This window comes from Castanea sativa, chromosome 12 (assembly GCF_040712315.1).
Source record: "Castanea sativa cultivar Marrone di Chiusa Pesio chromosome 12, ASM4071231v1".
Lineage (NCBI taxonomy): Eukaryota > Viridiplantae > Streptophyta > Magnoliopsida > Fagales > Fagaceae > Castanea > Castanea sativa.
Genome location: NC_134024.1, coordinates 43,497,713 through 43,516,461, shown reverse-complemented (window position 1 = coordinate 43,516,461; position 18,749 = coordinate 43,497,713). Strand labels below are relative to the sequence as shown.

At 30.8% G+C, this 18,749-nt stretch overlaps 1 long non-coding RNA gene and 1 pseudogene across 1 annotated transcript; both read left to right on the top strand.

The window, feature by feature from the left end:
• The first annotated feature begins 6,488 nt into the window (after window positions 1-6,488).
• Window positions 6,489-12,922, top strand: LOC142620734 (TMV resistance protein N-like; annotated as a pseudogene).
• A 2,324-nt stretch (window positions 12,923-15,246) lies between these two features.
• LOC142621013 (uncharacterized) lies at window positions 15,247-16,771 on the top strand. Its single transcript, XR_012841679.1, has 2 exons — window positions 15,247-15,873; window positions 16,205-16,771. It is a non-coding gene; the product is annotated as an uncharacterized LOC142621013 (long non-coding RNA).
• The last annotated feature ends 1,978 nt before the right edge of the window (window positions 16,772-18,749 follow it).

Sequence of the window (18,749 nt, the reverse complement as noted above, 5' to 3'; positions counted from 1 at the left end):
TATTATTATTATTTTTTGTGAAAAAAAAGTATTCATAAGAAGAGCATTCCACCTGTACTAGATAATGAGAAACACGACTCAGTACTCGACAAGGATGATCAAAGTCTTTGGTCTTAATTAAATGGAACAAAGACAATATTGATCAAGAAAACATAATAAATTTGTTTAAAATATTCTAAAATTATTTTTTTCATTTATTTTTATTCTTACGTGCTAAGTCACTGCATTAGTCTCCACTTCCCGCTACATTGTCTTTAGTCTCGGCTTTCCTACTACGTTTGATTGGTCAACATTATCTCTAATCCATTTAAGACCAAAGACTTGAATGATCTCTGGCAAGTCCTGAGTCCTGTTTTTCATTATCTAGTGCAGGTGGAATGCTCTTCTTATATATATATATATATATATTTGTTTTTTCACAAATAATACTTGTAAGAATTGGTCTCACCTTTTTAACAAGCATTTCTGCTCCTACCAGAGGCCATTATTGTAACCCATACCTCATCATCTCATCCATAAATAGCTTGATATTCTGATCACTTCCACTCCACCTTCTTCTACCTGTTATTGTAAATCTCCTTTTTTTTTTAAAAAAAAAAAAAAAAAAAAACAAACAAAACACTTTCAAATGACTCCGAAAAGCAAGATTTTGATAGTTGGAGGCACAGGATACGGCCTACGTTGGGAAATTCGTGGTGGAAGCAAACGTAGAGGTTGACCATCCCACATTTTCTTTGTTTAGAGAGAACACACTACTTTTTGATCTCGTTAAGGGAAAACTCGTTGAAAAGTTTCAACAACTTAGGCGTCACTTCGCTCCTCGGAGGTATATTTTTATTTTCTTTCTTCGTTTCTCTTCTTATGTGTTTGTGTGTGTTTCATGCATGGATTTGAAACCCACACCAATTAAAGAACTAGAAAAGAGAGACTCAAAGTTTTGAAGGTTGGATACTGGGTTTAACCAAGATTGAACCATGATATGTCATTTAATTTTTTTATTAAATTTAATTCATAAATTGTGTTTATATACAATAATTTCCCATATCTTGCCAACTGAAGGCTTGTGGCCTATTGGTTTGATATGCTGGATATAATTAAGAGGCATGTAAGACCATTATATGATTTTCATCCATCTAGAGAAAGCATATAAAGAAGTGATTAACAAAGAAATTATGACTATACAGAAGGCTTGGAGTGACATAGGAAAGAGACAAACTGAGATCCAGTGGCTTATTACACCACGCAATTACCATCTCATGTAAAAGCTGGTAGGATGAAAACTATTTTTAATTAAATTTTTTTTAACTTTTTATTCTATTAGCTTTTATGTTGCATGGTACAATAACTTTAACTATTGCACCAAATCCAAATTCAAATCCGAAATAAAAAAGAACACCAACCCTTCTTGGATATTGGTCACCGTTCATATTATCAACACAAGTTAAAGAACCTAAGTAAAAAAAAAAGGTTAAAGAATAATATTTTATTACAAGTTGTAACCTAGATCTTAAATATATATATATATATATATATATATATGTGTGTGTGTGTGTGTGTGTATATGTATGTATGTATGTATGTATGCATGTATATACTTGTCAATAATTTATTAATTTAATTTACAATGTAAAGAAAAATTTGTTAAGTTTATATGTAATTAATTCTTAATATATTTTTAAAAAATTACATTTGTTGATAAATTATTGAGTTCGTAGTGTACTCACAAATTCATTATTATAATTATATATGTATTAATTTTAATATTATGCATGATTTTTTAAAAATGTATAGAAATATATATCTTTTTTGGAAAAATACAAATATCGTTTAACAGAACATAAAAACACATTTTAACTACTATCAACCATGCAATGCCTTGCTGTTGATATTAGCTAGCATATGCATAAATTCAATACGGCACAGATTCCTGGCATGGAGTGGGGATTCATGCAAACTCGTGGTGATCTCTCTCTCTCTCTCTCTCTCAGTGATAAACTATTCACTATTTAATTGAATCAAGATCCTCCGGTTAGGAACTCAAGAAAATCTTAGAAAAATGCTAATAATACCGAGTCCAAATTTTCTGTCTCATTTTTCTTGCTCCACTAGTATATACTCCACAAATAAAAACATGTCACATGTCCATTTATTTTATTAAATACTAAATTTATGCTTTCTATTATTTTAATTTCCTAAAATAAATAAATAAATAAATAACCCGTCATATTTAGGTAATTGAAATAATAAAAGGCATAAATTTAGCATTTAATAAAATAGATGGACATGTGACATGTTTTTATTTGTGGAGTATCTAGTAAAGCAGGAAGAGTGAGATAGAATATTTAAACCCAATAATACCCTAGCATATGTTTAGAACTCTAAACATCATTTTATCAACTTAATCATTTTTAGTCTAAAACTAACAATTAGCCAAATATAGGTGATTAACCAATTTTTATATATCAAACAAAAAGATACTATAAACTAAATATGAAAATAGAGAAAATAAGGGCAAACCACAGCTAATCATAAGGTAGTGTTTACGAAGAGAAAAATCTGATTGCGAATCAAGAGAGGGTTCTAGCTAAAGAAAGACTCTTTCATGTTCGGAATAAGATAATCACCCCATGTTGCTAATCAAGAGGGAATATATTCTAGCTAAAGGAAAGCAAGGCTATTCAGCAAATAAAAGAAAAGAATAACTCTTTCAAGAAAAATAAAAATTAGACTTTTACTACTATTCAAATGACTGCTCTCTAAGTCAAAAAGTACATTTATTAGAGACATGTACCATAAAGAGTCAACAGATACTAGGATTACCTAACTCCCCCTATCCTTCATTTTTAACGAGTGCACTTACTTCTATAATACTTTCACAACAAATTTTAGATGAAATATTGTTATTAGTTGTAATTTAATTCGACAATTGAAATTACTTTTTTCTTCACTAATAATAACAAATAAAAACATGTCATATAATATTTTTTATGAAAGTCGTGAATATAGCATTTTTTCTAATTTTTTAATAAATAGATCCGGTTAACAGTACTCTTAAGAGATTTTTTTAATAAATCAATTTAGGAAAGTTTTGATACCACTTTTATGAAAAATATTTAAAAAAATTATAAAAATTGGAAAAGTTAATGGATGTCCTAAGAGCATTAGTTTAGAAAATATTTTTAGAAATATTTTTTTATAGTAAAAGAAAAAGTAATTAATTTATGATAAATTTTTATATTTTCCATGATATTGATATTAAAAATTTACTAAAAAATTGTCAATTAACAAATATTATGATGCCCCCGTTAATTTTTAAACTAAGTAGTCAAACAACCCTATTTTCAAAATATATGGCAAGATGCCACTCTTTTAGAACATTATTGATGTCGAGTTCCACGTGACATTTTTTTATATTTAAAATCCCTTCATCAAAGACTGCCACCATCATAGAACAAGTATGGAACTCAATATTACTAATGTCAAATTTCACGCAGAATTCAATATAAGCAATATCAAGTTCTAAAAGGGTGGTATTTTCCCAAATAGTTAAAAATTAAGGTCATTTTACACATAGTTATGACATAGTATTCTTTTCGACTTGGCGTGTGCATGCGGGCAATCTTTCACAACTATCATTTATTCTAGGCTTGGTACCAATTTTTTCACAAAACTATTATTATGTCCATGTGATGCACCGCTTAATTTAAGTTATATATGTTGAAACTATATTAATAATTTGTGAATCACAAGATAAAAACAAATTAATTTTGCAACATGTATACATACATATATTGAGTCACTTTGTGCATACATGGTGTGTAGTATATAAAATTTACATATTAAAACATAAAATAATGATATATAATCAAAATATATAAATTATTTTAAATTATTTGAAACATTTAGTAGAATTTGAGGTGAGTGAAATATTGAAATTTGAAGTTAAATCATATCATTATATATATATAGACACACACAAACACATAAAAATTATATATTCAAAACAAAAGTGAGAAAGCTATCAAAATTTGATAGAATTAATTTAATTAAACAAATAACATATTTCTATGATTCTTACCTCTTCTTCCAGTTTGGAAAGTTGCGTAGCAAACACTTTTTTTTTTTTTCCTTTGTGTCTCCCTATGTTTTTATGCCTTGCATTTGATTCTCCGGCATATTTGTATGCTTATTTAGACTTGCATAAATGCAGGTTCTGTTGTGTCTTCAACTTGCATGTCCAGCATGTATCTGAAATATTAATTTTCCATTTATATCAATTACTATATATATATATATTCAAATTTAACCAATAGTAAATATATATATATATATATATATATATATATATATATATATTTACTTGCCTAATTTTTGGAAATTCACATGCTTTTATACATGTGTCACCATAGTTTTGGTTCATGTTTTTCTTTTTCTTTTTTTTATAATAATTTTTTAGGAGACTCATATTCATTCCCAGCATTGATATTTTTAATATAGGCCGTGCAATAAAATGTTATGTCCTACAAAAAAAAACATATGGTAGATGTTATCTTTCTAACATAAATCTCAATATTAACAAAAAATAAAATTTTTTTCTAACCTATTCTTTTTCAATCTTTATAAAGATCAAAATTAACAAAATGCAATGACTAATCTTTTTCTCTTTCTCATCAAGGTTGAATTTGGATTCTTTAAAACTGTATTGAAATACAACATATTAAAATAGTTTATTGGTGGACTATTTTAGTTTACAAAATACTAATTTAAGAAAAAATAAATTGAAAATAAGAAGTTCTAGAATTGTACTAACCCTTTTCTTTTTGTAAGCAATAATGTAACATCAAATTAATGTCTAATTAAAAAATATATATAATGTGTATGTAAAAGAACTTTAATGAAAATAATTAATAAATTATAACAAATACATAAGCCAAAAAGAAGATTGTTCTCGAAATCAAAATTGAGGGGATGAAAACAACATATCACCATTGGAACCAATGTCATAAACATGTAATTCATATATGAAATACAAAATAACAGATCTTCCAAAAGGAGAATAAGAGATTTGTAAAAATTATTATATCAATTCTCGTGGAAGATCCACCACTATGAAAGCATGTCTAACAATATTTGATCATTAATTCTCAAACCATAGCATATAAAATATATCAAATTTAAGGGAAGTAACTTAAACAATAGCAACAAATACATAAAACCTATTCAATTTGATTATAATAAAAAAAATTAGAGTAAATAAATACATATTTGTGAGGTTGTAGGTGTTGTAGGTAGGAGAAGGAAAGACTAAATAAAAAAAATCGTACAATTGGTAGGAGAATGAAAAAATACATCAAATACCGTGTGTGTGTGTGTGTGTGTGTACCCTAAACTTCTTGAAGAAGTTGATATGAAAAATAAAATGAGTCCATGAGTTGTATGTAAAACCATAAAGGATATGGACATTCTCATCTCAAGAAGTTGATATGGAAAAAAAAGAAAAAGAAAGAAAGAAGGAGTCTGTGACGTTAACTTCTTGAAGAATTAAAGTTGATATGAAAAATAAAAAGTCTGTGAGATGAATGTAAAATAAAAAAGGATATAGACGTTCTCGTCTCAAAAAGTTGATATGGTAGAAGAAAAAAAGTTGAAATGGAAAAAAGAAAAAAAAGAAAGAAAGAAGGACCCATGATGTAAAATTAGAAAAGACAGGTTGTTAATTTAGTTTTTGTTATCCAAACTGATTAGGTCTCTTAGATATAGTAGTTATATGCCACCCAATAACTAAAATTAATTTTTTAAATAAAAATTTAATAAATTTTTGTAATTTGGTAAAGCTACTTGGATGTAACCATGATTTTTAAACCCAATTTTTATTATATAGTAAAGTATAATATATGATATTTGATACAAACTACCGACAAAGCAGTAAATAGACTTCCAAAAAAAGGAAAAGGAACAAAAGTGGTTTTTCATATCTATAAATCTTTCCTAGTTTTTTGGAGAAATCTGAAGGAAAAAAGAAAAGTTAGTACTGGATGATTGGTGATAGGCTAAAGATTGCTACTTTTCCAGGAAAGTTAAACAAAAAAACGTGTGGGTCTCTCTTTACATGCACTTTGCAGGATTGCGTGGAAGAGGACGTCCGCTACTTTTATCTGATCTTCGTATAGGTTGGTTGGATTTACCATTTGTTTGATTGTTTCTAGATCTATGGTTTGTCATTAAAAATAACAATTTATTTTCTTAGTGGAAAGTTCAAAGACTTGGTCACACCAAAGACAACGTAAAAAAGCATCAATATGGCACTTAAAAAGTTCAAAGAGCTGTTGGTCACACGGAAGCAAGCTTAACTAATTGAAGGGCTCCTCTTGCTTGCATTTAGCCTCTACCTAATTTGTCATTCACTCTCCTAGGTTATATTGATAAACACTTTACAATTTTCTTTCTTCTCTTTTCAGAACTTAACAACCGTCTGCTCATAAATCCCAATGGCTCTTGTGACCAGCAAAAGAGCCTCATCATCCTCTTTCACCCAATTCAAGAACTTCGATGTTTTCTTGAGTTTTAGAGGAGAAGATACTCGTCTTGGTTTTATAGGTCATTTGTATAATGCTTTGCGCCAACGGGGTATTAACGCCTTCATTGATGATAACCTTAAAACAGGAGAAGAAATTTCTACAGGACTTCTCAAAATCATTGAAAGTTCAATGATTTCAATAATCGTATTTTCTGAAAACTATGCATCCTCCACCTGGTGCTTAGATGAACTTGCGAAGATTGTTGAATGTAAAAAGAATGACCAATTGGTGCGACCAGTTTTTTATAACGTAGATCCATCAGAGGTTCGTAACCAAAAAGGAAAGTTTGGAGAAGCATTGACTAAACATGAAGAAAAACTAAATGATAACAAAAGGGTGCAGACTTGGAGGGAATCTTTATATGAAGCGGCCAATATATCTGGTTGGCATTACAAGCATGAGTAAGTTCCTATATTTAATGAATACTTTTGTGCTTTTACATGTTCTAATGATTTGTAATGAGTAATGACCACTGCATTTTATTGTTAAACAACAACTACTACTATTGTTTCTAAGTTTTGCCAAATTGTGGATTTTTTTTTCTTGTCATATCTTCTAATAAGGTAGTTAGTCACATAGTTGTCAAAAGTTGAATTGTACCAGGAATCAATTTTTCATTTTATTAAATTATGTATTTCATATCATATCTTCTACAATAAGATAGATAAATACTTCATAAAATTTATTTTTAAAAAAATTATAGATTTACATATAAGAGGTATATTTTATTATAAAATTAGAAAATATTTGACTAAATAATGGAAAAATTCAATCATCACTAACCAATAATATTTAAATAAACTATTTAAATAGATTTTTCTTTACCTTTATTGTTCGCATTCAAGTTTCTTGGACCTGTGTGTGTGTGTGTGCGCGCGCGCACGCGTGTGTGTATTTTCAATTAGCAGCACTTTCATATAAACTATACCTCTCTTTCTTTTGAGAGAGAGAGAGAGAGAAGCTTATGGATATATTAGTTTAGTGCCTAAAGTGTGTAGTCCAATAATTTTATGTTAAAAACAAGTCTATCAATTTGTTGCACTTAAATCAAAGCACAAATTTTAGCGCAATGGCTCAATTCAAATTGATATGTCTATGTATTATTCAATATATATGATTCATACGATACAATTTCTATGATACATATTTACGTATTGTGCAATTCATGATAATAATTGATATGCACCTATGATACAGTACCTTTAAAGTTCAATTCAATATGTATCACTTATTATATAGTGGCAAAGCCAAGATTATAATAAAAATTAAAGACAAAATTAAGTCTAAAAAAGTTTATTAATATTAGAAAAAGATTACTTAATCTATTAAAAAAGATTGATTAAAGTAGAAAATATAATGTAAAATTAAGTCATAATTTATTTTTTGTACTTGGTTTCAATTTATTTTTTTCAGCCTTGTATAAGCTAGAGTTAGTATAATCGTTTTTATGTGAATGCTACTTTTTCGTATTTTAAGCTAACTATAATTATTTTTTTCAAAAAAGTAAAAAGTACTCAATGCATATATATAGTTTCTTTTATGTATGAAGTGAAAAGATTAATCTAAATGTAAGATAATCAAACAAATCATTTGATTATTATTATTTTTTTGTAAAATTAAAAAAAAAGTAATAGCAATATGATCATATTCTCGAAAATTTTAAAATGTTCTATTTGTGACTTGAGTATTTATTTATTTTATATATGTTGTATAATATTCTATTCTTGAATTAATTAAAAGCAATAATGTTTATTCTTTCTATCTTATATTTCATTTCCAACCATGGTGGGCTGATTGCAAAAGACCTAAAATTATATAGATTTCCAAAAGAATTATTCTGCACTTACAAATAATAATTAAAAAAACAACATATAAAATTTGGTACATTGTCTTGGAGATACTGCGACAATAAAATTCGGTGTATATATATATTCCTTGATTACATTAGTAGAATTAAAAGTTTTTTTTTTTTTTTTTAAAGTTTTGATTTTTAAGTATAATAAAAATTAATATATTAATTTAAAAAAAGCTTTATAGAGCTTTGGGTGGAATGGAGTGCAATTCCCCCCCCCCCCCCCCCCCGCGTACCTGGCTTTGCCCATCGTACCATATGATACTAATAATTATGGTTAATAATAGGTCAATAGTAAAAATAAATGAACTTAATATTAGATTATCTTACTGATTAATTTGAAGTTTCGATCTCATGTTGTTTTAAAAAAATTTAAGAAAAATTTAAGAATTTTATTCAAGTATCATAAATGGGATTCCAATAAATTTTTGTTCCTAATCTAACTGGATTTTCCATACAACTTCCTGCCTAAAACTAATTTCCTAACAAAAAACAATAAGTAAAAAAAGTCTTAATAAAATATTAGTTCTTAGATCTTTAAATTACTTGACGCTTACTAAATGACAGTTCTTTGATTAGTTGTAATGCACAAATTGAACATCTAGAATTTAGTTTAAGTTCATTTTCAATTTATAGTCTAACTAGTTACATGTCTTTGATTATTTGTGAATGACAGCTGCACTGAATTTGAATTTATCCAAAGAATTGTTGAAGAAATCTCAAATTCTAAATTAAATCGGATGCCATTATTTGTTGCTAAATACCCAGTTGGAATAAATTCTCGTGTAGACGCCATAACATTGCATTTAGATATTGGGTCAAATGATGTTCGTATGATAGGTATGTATGGCCCTGGTGGAGTGGGTAAAACAACCATCGCGAAAGCTATTTATAACAGAATTTTTGATAATTTTGAAGGAAGCAGCTTTCTAGAAAATGTTAAAGACAAGTCAGGGGCAATTAATGGCATAATCCAACTACAAGAGGCACTTCTATTTGAGATCTTAGGGGATGGACAACTAAAGGTGGGAAGTGAATCGAAAGGAACCAGTGTGATAAAGAACAAACTTCGCAATAAAAGAATTCTTGTAATCCTTGATGATGTGGATAAATTGGACCAAATAGAAAGATTGATTGGAGGATGTGATTGGTTTGCTTTGGGAAGTCGAATTATTATAACAACAAGAAACAAAAATTTATTACCTTCTTTAAGAATAGGTCATTCAACCTATGAGGTTAAAGAGTTAGACGATCATGAAGCTCTTGAACTGTTTAGTATGCATGCTTTCCAAAGAAACAAACCTGAGGAAGATTATTTAGAACTTACTGATCAAGTTATATGTTATGCCAAGGGCCTTCCATTAGCTCTATCAATAATTGGTGCTGATTTGTGTGGAAGAAATGAAATGCAATGGAAAAGTGCATTAGATAAGTATAAAAAAAATTCCTGACAAAGATATTCAAAAAATACTCCAAATAAGTTATCAAGGATTGGATGACACTGAACAAGATATTTTCCTTGATATTGCATGTTTCTTCAAAGGGCATTACAAGGATTATGTTGTAGATATACTAAATGCTTGCAATCTATACCCAATTATTGGTATTCAAAAACTTACTGATAAGTGTCTCGTAACTGTTGATCGATCTAACAAATTATGGATGCATGACTTGCTACAACAAATGGGTAGAGAAATTGTAAGACAAGAATCGCCACAAATGCCCGGAAAACGTAGCAGACTATGGTGTTATGAGGATGTTGTTGAAGTGCTAATGGAAAATACGGTATAACTTCTAGTTTCATTCTCCTTTATCATTTTCTTCATGAAGTAAATATAATGACCATTTTTTCCTTATAATTTTTTTTTTTGGTTATGGAAGAAATTCATGTCCAATAATGTGGATAAGATTTAGTAATTATTCTATTTTTTATGAAATCTTTTGAATGATGTGATTTATGTAATTTTTTGTCCAATTAGGGATCAGAAAACATTCGAGGCATGATGATATGCTCACCTGAACCAGAAGAGATGCAATTAGAAGCTAAATTTCTTGAGAAGATGAAAAATCTCAAATTCCTAATGGTTGATAATATAGATATTTGTGGAGGTATTGAATATCTTCCCAATGGATTAAGGTTGCTTGATTGGCCTGGATTTCCTCTATCTTCTTTGCCATCCAATTTTCGTGCTCAAAACCTCATTGCACTCAACATGCCGCAAAGTCAAGTTATATTGGACAAGCTTCTTGAGGTATGATCAATTTTATTTATTCATATACTATTAATTCATTAAACTTTATGTTAAAGTTTGTCAAAACTAAATTATGATTTTTTTTTTCAACAGAAAATACGGTTCAAAAGCTTGACATATATGAATTTTCACTCATGTCATTATATTAAAAAATTACCCGACCTCAAAAAAACCACCCCAAACATAAAGGAATTGAATCTTCGTGGATGTAAAAATTTAATGGAGGTTCATGAGTCCATTGGACAACTTGATAAGCTTGAAAAGTGGGACCTCACAGATTGCATTGAACTTCAAATCCTTCCAAGTTGTCTGACGATGAAATCTCTTAAACATTTAAGTCTTTATCGATGCACAAAGGTTGAGAAGTTCCCCAATATGCCACAAGAAATGGAAGGTTTAAAGTATTTAAATCTATGTGGGACAGCTATTAAAATGTTGCCTCCATCATTTGCAAATCTCATTGGGCTTCATCAATTATTCCTAGGCTCTGATTTCTATTTGGGTCATCTTCCAAGTAGCACCTATAAATTGCAACATCTTTGTGAAATCTATCTTTATGTCAAATTTCCAAAGGACGTGGAGATTGGTAGACAAGTACTATGCAATTCTTATGGTGGCTTTTCTAATAATGGGTTTCGGAGCTTGAATGTCCTCTTTCTTTGTTTTTCTAAAAATGGTTTAGAAATAGATTTTATTTTGAATTCTTGGTGCCCCCTCTCGTTGAAATGTTTATTCATACGGAGTGAAGATTATACCCTTCCAAAAAGCATTATCAGATTCAGTAAATTACATTCGCTTGACATTAGAGATTGCCACTTCATTCAAGAAATTCCAAAGCTTCCAGAATGTATAGAAAAAGTTGATGCATCAAACTGCTTCTCGTTGAATTCACAATCATTAAGCAAATTATTTGTTCAGGTACCTCTCTCTCTTAAAGTTAAAAATAAACATTTTCAGTTGCCTAATGGTAAAATAATTTACCAAATTTGCTAAAGGATAATTATAGGTGTATAATCTTGTACACATTTGTTTAGTTTACAATGTAAATCTTACATTGCTACCTCAACGTAAACTAAGAATTTTCTTTTACCAGTAATTATAGGTTTACATTGCACTTGTACTCCTTTCACAAATGCGTACAAACATTGTACACATTGTTTTAGTCTTCAATGTAGATTTTACATTGCTAGTACAATATAAACTAAGAATTTTCATTTGCTAAAATTCACTTTCTTGAATTTTATAATTGCATGCAGTTTGGAAGAATTTTAGAGCTTCCACCAAATATGAGATGTTTAGGTGTGAAAGAAGACATATTAATGGAATTACAACCATCTATCAGATTATTGCATCAGATTGATTTCCCTTGCTGGCTCTCCCCATCTGAGTTCTCTGTAGCTGAAAATTATGATGAAGATGACACTATATGTGAATATGAAATTGTAGTACCAAGATATGAGATTCCAAAGTGGTTCAACCATCAAAGTGTTGAAAGTTCCATATCATTCTGGATTGGTCCAGAATTTCCAACATTTGCTCTTTGTCTTGCTTTTTGTCTAGATCAGCTAACTGATAAAGATACATACAGTTGTGTTTGTGTTGTCCACATTTCCATCAATGGTCATAAACGACTGCTCATGCAGAGACTCTTCCGAGATTTTCAGTACGATCATCTGTGGTTTTACGGTGCACCTCATACCCTATTGCAGCAAAAATTTGGAGACTTGATTCAAAGTGATCAGAATCATGTTGAGATTTCAAGTAAAATCTCTCACTGGACTAGTACAACTGGTGGAAAAATTGCTCCTACCATTGAAAGGTTGGGGGTCCATGTGGAATGCATTTGTCGTCCTAAGAATTCAGTTATCATCCCTAAAAATAGTGAAAATGTTGATGTTGACTTTGACAACACTGTACTCTCGCCTTCACTACCTCTATTCCCCACTTCTAATGATTCAAACATACATCATGGGGGTTCCAACAGTGTAGAAGTTTTAAGGCTTTCAACAAACACATCAAATAATGGTTTTGACTCAAGTTTGATGGGCATTCATAATGATGGGAGCGATTTGTGTGTGTCATCAGTTGCCTCTCCCTTTTCAAGAATTGGATATAATGACTTGAAGGTAATGGATGGTGATGGTTTTGATTTGGGTTCTTCTTCAGTGGTCCATCCTTATGTCAACGGTGACTCTGGCTTCAATCCAGATCCACCATCAAAAAAATTGAGAACCCTTTAATCAAATTTTGAAGAAATATGCCAAGGTACTATTATTACATTGTATTCTATCAATTTCTTTTGCATTGTTGAATGCTGGAGTTCATCTCCCCATACCCCATTGCATTCTTTGATTTACATCATCAGAGGTTTTTGTCACATCCTATTTTCTTTCTCTAAATTAAGGGGCTCATTCAAACGGGGTATTGATTCAATTTGAAAGGACATTTAATGCAAAGAAAAATAGGAATTGATGGTCATTTGATTTGTTGTTGAATTCTATTTCTTGTAATGGTAAAAGAATTTTCAAAATTATTCTAGAAAACTACATTAAATTTATCTCGTTAATGGACAACTAAAGTCAAAATGCCTATACTTTTTTAGACCCACAAATACCAATATCTAATTGGCCATACTCAAGAGATTACTTGAAATGATTAGAATTATGGGTTTTAATTAGTTGAGCATATTTGTTATGGCGTTTTGAAGGGGCTCAGTCATATTAATTCAGAAATAGATAGCTTGAGTGAATGTTGCTGGAAAATTAAGGTTTGATTTTGGAATAGCCATGGTGCAATTGATTATCAGCTAGAAGACTCTGTTCAAACACAATGCACTATGTATTATGAAATAAACTAATTAAATATGTAGATTCTAACAACCAAAAAATAAAAATTCAAAAATCTGAGTAGAAGTGGATCCTTTGGTTGAAAATTTAGGGTTACATAGTCTAAAGTCACCACCTTATTAAATTTGATACAATTTCAAAGTTGTTTGAAAGTTAAAATAATTTTACATAGTCACCTCCTAGAAGATCCTCTTCAACTTCTAACTGTTGGTCTAAACCTCCACGATGCTTCACAAAGTTACACTGTGATGCTGCAATAGGCAAAATTTTCTCTGTTGTAGCTGTGGTTGCTAGAGATTGGAGAGGGACAATGGTATTGGCTGTCACAAAAAAGGTAGACTTCATTATCCTGTTCAAGCAGAGGCAGAAGCCATTATTTGGGCCTCAGGCTTGCAGCTGGCTGAATTGCTAAAATTGGGGAGGGTAATCATTTAGAGTGGCTCTAAGGGATGTATAGAGGCAGCAAAAGGTCAGTCACAGAGTATTGCTTGGAGAGTGAACTGTTGTATTAAAGAGGCCAAGCTGATAGCCTGCAATATTCCCAGATGCATCTTCCATTGTGTCAATAGGAATGGAAACAAAGCACTTCATGTCTTGGCTGGTTGGACTCTGAAATTTTTTTTGTTTGGCCCTTTTATCCTTTCTCTGGTCCAAAGAATTTTGTGGAAGTATATTTTCAGGAACTGGGATCTGTGCCTCTTGCAGTCAGTTCCTAGTCCTTGTGGTTAAAGTATTTCCTCCTTATTATCAAAAAAAAAAAAAAAAAAAAATTTACATAGTGGCCAGGTTTAAAGGATTTTGCAGAACTCAGTATTTAACTAGAGTGACTTAAAATCTCAGGAATAGAATTTTCTCCCTTCAAAAAAGGGGGAAAATAATAGTTCTTATTTTATTTGAGTAGATTCCTGGAATCAGCCTCCCCAAATAAAAGTTGAGAGTGAAGTTGTCTACCAATCACCTCTCCTAGACCCTAAAAAAGTGGGAATTTTCTTTATTAAGCATGACCTTTTTTTACATATATTTGAATAGCTTTTTAATTTTCTTAAAATTCTATTAAATTGGATGAATAAAAGATGGGTTTGAATTTGCTTGTGGAATCGAGGCCTTAAAGCTATGATCACCCGCCTAGTAGAAAGCCTTAATCCAATGCTGATTTCCCCCCCTGTTGTTTGTGTGAAGTGGACTAGAATTCATGTTTGTATCAACTTGTTTAAACATAATAATTCTATATCATCAACTTGGTTTGAAAAAAAAATCTATGTTATGATCTGTTTGAAAAGTTATGCTCGTCTTTACATGATAAACATTTAAATAAGCATGCAATGATATATGCTTCTACCTAGTGAGAAATCCTATGCATGGATCACTCTTTTTGCTAGTTGGACATGTTATGAATACATTTCTGCTTAAGCTGTTTTCCTAAGAACTCATGGCAGCACCCTCTCTTTTTTTTTCAAACTTTGCAGTCTCAGAACTAACAATTCTCTTAGTTTACAATTAGTTTTTCCCTGTTTTGATGTGTACTTATACTTTGTTGCTTGGTTTTACTTGCCTTCTGCTATTTTTGGCTGAGTTTGTATTTCATACATAACTGGACTATTGATGTTCATGTAGTTCATCTATATTTCATTTTTATGCATAGAAAAGGGCTTAGAAAAGGCATAAAAATGCCAAAGCTAAAGAAATTTTTTAGTGGAGTTCAGAAATGATAACTGGAAAGAATGTTTGAATTTATTGTCTTCACACACACAAAAAAAAGATATAAGAAGAATCCCACATTTTTATGTATAAAAGCCAATGATTTTCCCGTCATTGTAAGTTCTAACAAAATGAACAGGAATCATTAGCAGATTGTGGTATCATTATTGTATGACTGTATGAGTCCTTAATTTTTGAAAAAATTGAAATGGTAGTTATAGATTATGGTATCATCACAGGTCTTAAGCTTGATTTTTAATTGTTCTTCAACCAATCATGTAAGAGTTGGAAGTGAGTTCTCCATAGTTTCTGCTAAATAATTTGTCTAGTATGCCAATCTTCTCCAAAACACAGTGGCCATGTACCAATTTTTTTCATTGGTCATTACAGAGGATGCCCGTTATTTTGGGTGATAATGTATCAACCGATACATGGCTAAATGGTTCTTCATCTTCATATCCAGATTTGGTAAGAGCTGTCTGAATAGAAGAAATAACAGCATTATTATATCTATATTTGCTACTTTGAGGATACATGGTACAAAATATTCCAAATTTATCATTCTTGTGTACCAATCTCCAGGTGTGTACCCAGTAACACCTGCAATGGGTAAGCTGTCTTTTGATGGACCAGAATGCATCAAGGAGGTGAGGCTAGTTACCTTTTTCTTTATCATAATATATTTCCTCTGTAGTCTTGCATAAATGAATGTAAGAGAAAAGTTGATGAAGATTTGATAAAAAGGTCAATCAAGGGAAGAAGTATCTTATGAGACAGTTTCATGAGATCTCTCTCTCACAAAACAAGATGTGAGTCCTTCAAGCTGTGAGAGCGTGGGCTCATGAGACCGTTTTATGTGATACCCTCTATAATCAAAAACCTATTTAGTTTTATACAGATAAGATTAAAGATAGAGGAAAGCAAAAGCCAACTAAAAAAGAAGAATCCTTACTTATGTGGAGAAAAACTCTTGTGCAGAATCTTTCAAAGACTGATCCACCAAAAAGCTTTTAAAAGGAACCTGAGATTGAAGGATTACACAACATTTTCACCCCTCACTGAAAAAGGTAACCAGTACGCAAGGATCAATTCCAAGTTTTTGTCAACAAAGGGAATATTAAAGAAGAAGAATCATACTTAGAGGAGAAAAAGTATTCTGCTGAATCTTTTAACACTGATCCACCAAAAAGCTTTAAAAGAGAGCCTGATACTGAGGACAACAAGCACTTCCATTCTTCACTGGAAAAAAGGTGACCAACACTCAACATCTAGTGCTGTACATTCTCAAGATGGACCAGCTAAGTGCCAACTGAAGCCAGACTACGAGGAGTTAAAGCTGATTCAGGGCAAAATACTGATGAAACTGGCAAGCTATGCCACTCCGGCAACGAAGAAGGGAAACCTGAAGGGTGGTGGTGATAAAACAATCAGCCCTATTTTCGTACTTTGGGAATTGGGAAAAGCTAGTGTTGTGTACCATGCTATGTAAATTCCCTGTGCATATGCTGCACCTTGTACATAAATTTTATAAATTCTGTTGTTAGCGTTGCAAACTACAGATGAATGCTTTGTAAAAGTAGACAGTAGATTGCAATCTGTTGTGTTTTTGAAGAAATCCAGCTGCATTCATTTGCTGGAAGATTGTAAAAAGTTGAAAACGCTCATCAATGAATTTTTATTATTATTTATATTTTAACATTGACACTCAGAGATCGGATGTAAACTAAACCTATGTAATAAACTTATTATATAATGAACTTATATATGGCAGATCAAATCAGTTGCGGCGCCGTGTTCAGTCCGAGTGTTACAAGGAACGCCTGACCTGAAAAAAAAAAATTATATATAATAATTAAATTTTTATTATTTTTTTACCTTTAAAAAAAAAATAGGAACACCTTCCGCCAAAATTAGGAACACCCTCAGATAAAAATAGAAATAAATTTATTTGCTCTACTTTCAAGAAAAAAAAAAAAAACCACTGTGACAGAGCAACAGATTCATCAAGTAAAGCAAAACCAGAATAGAGCACATCAACCAACGGACGGCGCCTCCGCCTTGAGCAACGCTGCAACAGAGCACATCGGTCATCACATCGCTCAAGCTGAAGAACCAGAACACTCATCAAATTAGATTAACACAAATGGGAGCTTTTTGGTCATAAAGGGTAGCATCCAAAGCACACAGAACATTGAAATGAAAACAATAACGTAATGTCTGAACCAGAAAACAAAGCTGCTGCAATAGACTTGTGATGTTGCACACTTGCACTTTTAGGTGCAGCAGCTGCTCTATTTGGCCTCTTCTCTGGCTCCCTCAGGATCTACACCAACAGTAAAACTATGACATTATATCTTTGTATAGAGTATTAAATTAGATTTGTTATCTTCTCTGGCTATTTTTTCTTCTCTCTTCTACCTTTTATTTATTTATTATTTATCTTTGTAGTGTCGATTATTGCCAGCTTGCTTGACTGAACATGTAGCACCAAGTTTAGCTTCAGCATCCACGAAAATAAAACAATTCCCCATGGAATTCAATGGCCGACATTGACGCCCTTTGGAAAATGCCCTTATACCTTAAATTTTATAAAATGTCATGCACCCTCACGTGCTACGGTGCTAGTGCTTTCCATATCACATGTTGGTATTTAGATTTTTATACATTTGTTCATATCATTCCCACATGGTATTGTATATGTATATTTAAATGAATTTGGTAATTAAATTCACACATTTTTCCAAAAAGCCTAATTGTCAATTATAAGTGTTATTTTTTAAAGAATTAAAATTGAGGATTAATCAAAACATGATACTATCTTAGGATAGGCGTGTAAAGTGCCTAAAACCTTTCCGGCATACCTTCCCCTCATAGAACGTAACTCCTAAGTTCATGTCTTTGGTTCAAGACCAGTGGTACCTCCAGGATTATTTTCTAGGGAAGTCAATAAGAAACATTAATTATACATAATCTAAAATAAAAGAGAACTTGAACATAAATAAATAATAATAATTAAAAAAAACTCAAATACATGAAGTTTTACTATTGTCTTTTACGAGGTTTCATATTTTAAAATTGTTGCATGATATTTTCATTATCAATTCTATGAGTTATATCTCTTTTAATGTACATAACCAAGTAATCATTTATCCACCGATCTCCTATTTGATTAATTTATTCCAAATTTTTTAAGATATAAGTGGGTTTTTTCTAAGGTTTAAGATTAACAAATTTCTACCTTTATTATTGAGCTTTTTCTTTATTGTTGGTTTGTTATATTATTCACATCAAACGTGCAAAAATAGCTAAAATACTATTTTAGCACCAAAAACACTAAAAAAGTCGCTACATCAAATTTACCAAACTTATAATTTTTTAACACCTAGCTATAGTAAACTGCCAGAGAACTGCCATCTTTGGTAGTTTACTATAGCTAGATGGTAAACACACAAAAAAATAAGTTATTTAAATGAGAGAGAGAGAGAGAGAGAGAGAGAGAGAGAGAGAGAGAGAGGGACTTGAG